Below are 6,519 nucleotides of genomic sequence, written 5' to 3' on the forward strand. Positions count from 1 at the left end.
TGAGTGAAAGTAACCCCTTTTGCAGTGGGTGGTACCTCAGGTTCCAGTTATTGAGCTACAGGACAGATCAAAATTCAGATATGCCATATACTCTACACAAAAAAACCTCCAAAACTACATCTCTTTTTCCATAAATATGTTTTGAGAAATGTCTAATCTATCAGATATTACTAATAAGAGACTGACATTTGCCCATATCTAACTCAGTATCACAACATAGCTGACATCATCACATTAAAAATAGGGTAAAATTGATTGCCGTTAATGCCCCTGAGTCAAACCATTTATTATTTACTTATTGAGCAGATCTATACAGAACAAGAAACTTGTCTTTGCCCCGAGGAGCTTGGTATATGTTCAGCTGGAAAAGCAAGTAGTAGATCTAGGCGTTATTAAAACCTATTCCCTGCTACTACATGAAACAATTAAGGAAAGCTGGATTCAAGCTAAAGGTACTGCTGACTTACTCTTTTAATGCAGTGATGCTTAGGAATCTTTGTGGGTTTGTTTGGGCTCTTTTTCTCTGGTGTACTTACTGGAGCTTTACCTCCTTGTCTTCAAAGTAGAGTAAAAAAGACAGAAAAAGAGAGACAAGTGTAGTAGGATTTCTCTCTTTGATCCTGACCAACAGCTGAAATGTGACTGCACATTTCCATTGGAACTGTCTGATTTGGTTTTTTTAGTGGATGAATAACAGCTCTGCTAAATAGGGCTGGAGATGGGTGTTTTAATAGGGACATGAGCAAAGAAAAGGTAATATTTTCATGCATAAATCTGAGGAACCCCTTTATTAGTGATCAGTATAAATAAAAATGCACAAAAGGGAGAAGAATAAAAATGTGTATATACACCTAAATGTGAAGATGGAGATGGAGAGAAGCAGAGAACTGATGACGCAGGGACACAGCACTACAGCAGTAATAAAGAGACCTATGCCTTCTGCAATGAACAGGAGCAGTGGGAAGTTGTGGAGAGGAGCATGGCTTCACGATGCAGAGTTGATGAATCAGAAGAAAATTCCCCTCTTGCCGTTCATTAAATCTATTTGGCTGTGTTAGGTTTTTGTGCAAATAGTTGTGCTATCAGAGAGTCTGTTAAACCTCTGTCCCCCCCATATGTTTATAGAAGATCCACACAGCATTTTTATGGTTTTGAAAGATATTTGCCAACAAATATTTTTGCAGTGGTTTGTAAGCACATCTCAGTATAAGGAGCAAGAATCCTTCTGTATCTAAGGGCAGTCCCTTGCAAAGGTGTGTAGAAAGTTCTTATCTAACACACTACACATGCAGGCACAATCCTCCTTTTGGAGCCCAGGCAGACTTTACACTCCTGGGTGCTTCTTAGTCTTCAAAGATTGGGCATGGAAATCAGTTAAAGTGCAGAAAGGGATCTATTTTAACACACGTCAATCAATCCCATTTGCTGTTTGGAGTCTGTACATGGATTTTTCATGTTATTTCTTGGCTGTTAAAGTTGATGCCAGAGTGAAGGCATTTGTTTTTCTAACACAATGTTCTATATGCGTGAAAGAGGACTTCAAAAGTGGCACAAAGCTCCTGCTGTCAGAACAAAATCATAACTTTGCTGAGGACATAGAAGAGAATGACAGACATCAGTTGCTAAAAGATACCATTGTTACTCCTCTATATCAAAGCCTTCAAAACATCCCATTATTCTATTTTTTAATGGAAATTAGATGACATCTACAAAGGTAAGTGGTTTTGTGTTTTTTCTGGGTTTTTCCCTGATTCATTCACAGCAAATGAAGCACATGCACACATAGGAACAATTAAAAAACCCTAAAACAGAGAAAAAAACAAAAAGCCTATAGCATGGAAAGAGACTCTTCATTTTAGCTTAGATAGTTAGGTAACATACTCAAAATCTAGTGACATTGAACACACCAAACAAACATTTTTCTTCTGGGTTTTGGTGCTGGTGATTGTAAAAATAATATCTGAAATATTAGAATAGTGAAAAAACTGACAGGATTTATAATGTGCTACATGAACATTAAAAAAAAGATTAATAAGCCAGGAAATATGCTCCAGTTTTTTTTAATGCAACCTAATTACATTGACTTAACATCCCATATGAAATTTAAAAGAACTGTAAATTTAGAGGATGCTGATACTTTGGTTTTTTCTTTCTCTTTTTTTTTATGCTTTTCCAGAACTCTTGAATACATCTATATGATTCTCTACAATTTGCCTTTGATTCTCATCTCTCTGGAGCAATTCTTCTATCAGATGAGGTTTCTTTACGATTGGCAAAATAAGTTTAGCTCTCAAGTTACTTTAAAATACCACTAATGATATATTAAAGATTCTCCTTGACAGGAGATTGTAGGAGATGTCATTGTCATATGGCTACAGTGGCATTCATATCCACTCCTGGGCAGCTGTGGTAGGTGTTTTAAGAAGAGCATCTGCTAAGTGTACCTCTACATCAACTTCTAAAGACCATAAAAAAATATATATATATATATGAAACAGGAGGGCTGACTCAGAGTCTGCAAGCCTGCCTGGTTAAAGAGCAAATTTTACAAGCGTTATTTTTTATATATAAATGACTATTGAAATAGTAGTTATGTTCCTTGCTCTACTAATGTTGACCATCCGGTGCAGGAATCTGGTTGAACATAATCATAAAGTAGAGAATAAGCCTTGAAATAATGGGGGAGGGATAAAAAACAAATTACACCTGTGTAGTGCAGTCAAAAAAAATCACTAATGGACATCCTTCTTACAGCACAGATTTTGTGAAATGGTGGCAATACTCCTACCATTTATGATTTCCTGAAGAATGGACACCTCTTTATAAATGAATGGCTCTGTAATAACTCAGTGACACCTTCATAAATCTCACCAATGTAGAGCAGTGTGTGACACATCTGATGAGAAATGTGTTTACTCCTTTTGGATTAAAAATAGAAAAACACAATAGAACAAGTTCATTGGCAGGTTCAGGTGGCCACTTAGTGTATAATAGAATCAGGAAATGAAAGTGCCCTGTGGCAAGAGAAAAGCACCACTGGCACCCCTTTTTAGAGAACATGAGCAACCATGTCACTGTGGCTTGAGTTGGGTTTTTTTTATTTTCAGCATTTAAATACCAGCAAATGTAACTCTTTACCATCAGCTAAATATTTATTCACTTCTTCTGCTTGTTATTTCTTCATTAACAAGGTTTTCCCTGCTGTGCAGTGGAATATGCGAGTAACTTTGCAAATGTCAGAAGCACTCAATTTGGATCAACTGGAGGAAGTGATAACAAGACTCATAATCAAGTGGAAGTACAATAGTGGCACATTTCAAGCTGCGAAATAATAGATCGATTCAGAAGGCTCTTTCTCATGGGATAATACCTCCATTTGTTCTTATTTTGAGATTTGTTTTTATTCACTATCTCAATGGAACAATATATTTTTCTTTTAGCATCTTATTTGGAGGCTTCAATTTAAATTACATTAGACCACTAATTGTTGTTTTATAAAACAAATGTTGTATTTTAATAAAGATAAACATAAACTAATGCAGGGTTTAAAAGCTTTGGATTCAGTTCTAACTTACACTTCTTACATGTCTGTGTTGTAGTGGCAGGGAGTTTTCTCAGCACAGTGGAAATTATTGTGTATCCTGCTTGATAAGAGCACTGCTGAAATTTATTCTTGCAGCAAGGCAGGATCACAGAACCAAGCTAAACAGCGCTCTTATGAAAACTGAGCCTTTAAATTTGAAAATACACATTTTTTTACCTTATAATATAATCTATAAAATTGTTGCAACTGCATAATTTAGTAAGAAATTCTAAAATATTTTCCTTTTGGCAGACTAATCTCTGGATTTCTAGTCTGTGGCAACAATAAAATGTCATTAGATTAATGCATTGATACTGCTTACTGCTCTCTCTAGACCCTTTTACAGTGCAATGACAGGTTAATATTAAAATCTGTTTCCATTATTTTTCAAAGAGATTAACAGTAGAATATTGTCTCAAAGTTACAACTCAGAGGTCTTTCTCCATTTCCTGTTTGCTAATCAGTCTGTGGCTTCTGAGTCATTCTTTTATTTAGAAGTGAAATGAATTAGATGTATTCTATTGTTCTTTTTCAATGGGAAAAAAACCCTTGTATAAATTTTATTAAACATAATACTCTTTATCCAGTAGGCCATTTTACAGAACTCTGCAGGTTTCAGCATGATTATTTGTATGATTAGAGGCTATGAGATTGGGACTCTCTTTGGCTGATGTATATTTTTATGTTTGCTGACCAAAGAGATGATTTAACATAAGTTCCACTCAAAAACCTTCCTTATGGGATAAATCAATGCCCTTGGCTTTAGGTGCCTGTTACATCCCATGCAGATGAGTAGGTCCCCTGACACCTGACAAAGGGACAGGAACAGGATCCATTGGGCAGAAGTTCGGCACATCAAGGTCAGGTTTAGATTCAGAGTCACCCTTTAAGAGGAAGACTTTCCTTTTTCCTGGTTTTCTAGCTGACTTAGACACCTGAGTTGTGGGGGGAAAAGTTCCCTTCATTTCAATATAGCACTAGATATCAAACCCTTAGCTACTGCAAATTGGTGTTGTTTTCTTGAAGTCGTTGATGCCATGCTGACTTAAACAGATGAACAGCTGGCCTTACGAAGTTCCCCTGTGCACATGCATTTCTATAGGGCTGAGTCTTCCAACTTTCACTTCCCTTTAGAGTAAAAGATATTCATGGATGTCCTGTCATATGGGGTTATCAAGTTGAAGGAAAAAATTTTTATTTCTCTGGAATTGGGCCACAGAGAGCAAAATATCTGTCTACAGACATCTCAACAGATAAGTCTTAGATATCTAACTCTCAGTCTCTTCCCCTGTGCCATCCTGGATTGGAAACATTCCCAAACCAGACAGAAAGAGGACCTGGACCTTTTCATTCACTCCTGTCTCCACTGCCTGGTCCATGAGACCATTCTTTCACAGGCAGGACCCACATCCTAATCTGCACCGTGCTTCTGCTGGCTTTTTCCTTGCCAGAGAAATCACTGAGACCAGTGATTTAGTAGGATTTGAAAAGGATCATGCATTTATACTGGCAGTAAGTGTGCTTTAAATTCAGTTAAACAGGATTTGTTTTAAGTTAGAAAGGGATATAAACCTTACTGCTTCTGAGATCAGCAAATTTGTAGCTTCTGGAGCTAGAAAAGGCTAGAGATGCTGCTCGCCTGCCATGTAGGAAGCTCTGTGCCTTCCTACTGGTGCTGGTACCTGCTGAAAACAATACCAACAGCTCAGTGAAGGGACTTGGTTTAGATGTCTCCTCAGAGGACAGCTAACAGGCAAACAGCACAGCACATCAGATTTGGGCAGTACTCAGTGCAATTCAGAAGAGGCAAGAATACAAGGACCAAACCTCTGTGCACAGCCTGCACAGCTGAAGCCCTTCACCATACACAAGTTCAAGGAAAATTGCACATATCTGTTCCTGACCTGAAAGCAGTTCCTTCTGATTGCTTCCCTGACACTACATACAGAGTATTATGTTAACATTAACCTGATTGTATGATCTTCAGCATGGATAGAGGATGAAAGTAATGTTTCATGCTCTGAACATTTATATTCCAGATGTTTGTGATACAAAGTAACTAGCTACCACATAAAAGATGACTAGAGAAAGGAAGAATAGATTGCTGCTATTAATTTAAGGGGAAAAATATACATAATACATAAAAATTCATGTTCGTTGCTCCATCAAGCTAATTAACAGTCTCCTACAGGGATAAACCACTTTCCTCTAGGACTGCCATCTGAAGGACAGAAGAATATGGATTTTATTTTTTTTATGCTGCCGAAAAAACTGAAGAAGTGTTGACCAACAACATATGAAAGCAGTAAAAGCAGCAGATGACCATTCTTCTCATCACATCTTGGAGCTGGAGCTGTCCTAATCTCTTCTTCTTGAAATATAGAATCCTCTATGATGTCATAGAAGAAAACCAATTTCTTGTGGAGAATGGTGAATTATAAGCAGATTTTGTAGATCTACTCTGGGCTATTGTGATTGTTTTAGTACCCGTCTTTTTTTTTAAATTACAAATAACATTATTCAGACTCTGCCTGTTGAAACAGAGTATATGCTCCTGCTGCCCATGACACCAGCAATGGAAATATAGCCTAGAAATATTAAAAATTCCAAGACAACATTATTCTCACCACTTTGGTATAATAGAAAGTGAATTATTTTCAAGAAAAGTAGTCTGGTTGTACAGCCTTGCTTTTATCACTTTTTCTGTATGGTGTGATGGCATGGTCACACTCTGCTAAATATAGCTCTTATATGAAGGGGAAAACCAATCTTTCAGTTTTCACTGATCTGCAATAACCCATCCACCATTGAACTCTCTATTTCCTCTGAATGTGATGACATTATTATGCAGAAATCTAGCACTACTCTGGACAGGCTAAACCATAAAATGTGAATGTTGCTAAAATTGCCTTAGAATACATTTATTTTCAATTTAT

This window comes from Corvus hawaiiensis, chromosome 26 (genome assembly GCF_020740725.1).
Source record: "Corvus hawaiiensis isolate bCorHaw1 chromosome 26, bCorHaw1.pri.cur, whole genome shotgun sequence".
NCBI classification, from domain to species: Eukaryota; Metazoa; Chordata; class Aves; order Passeriformes; family Corvidae; genus Corvus; species Corvus hawaiiensis.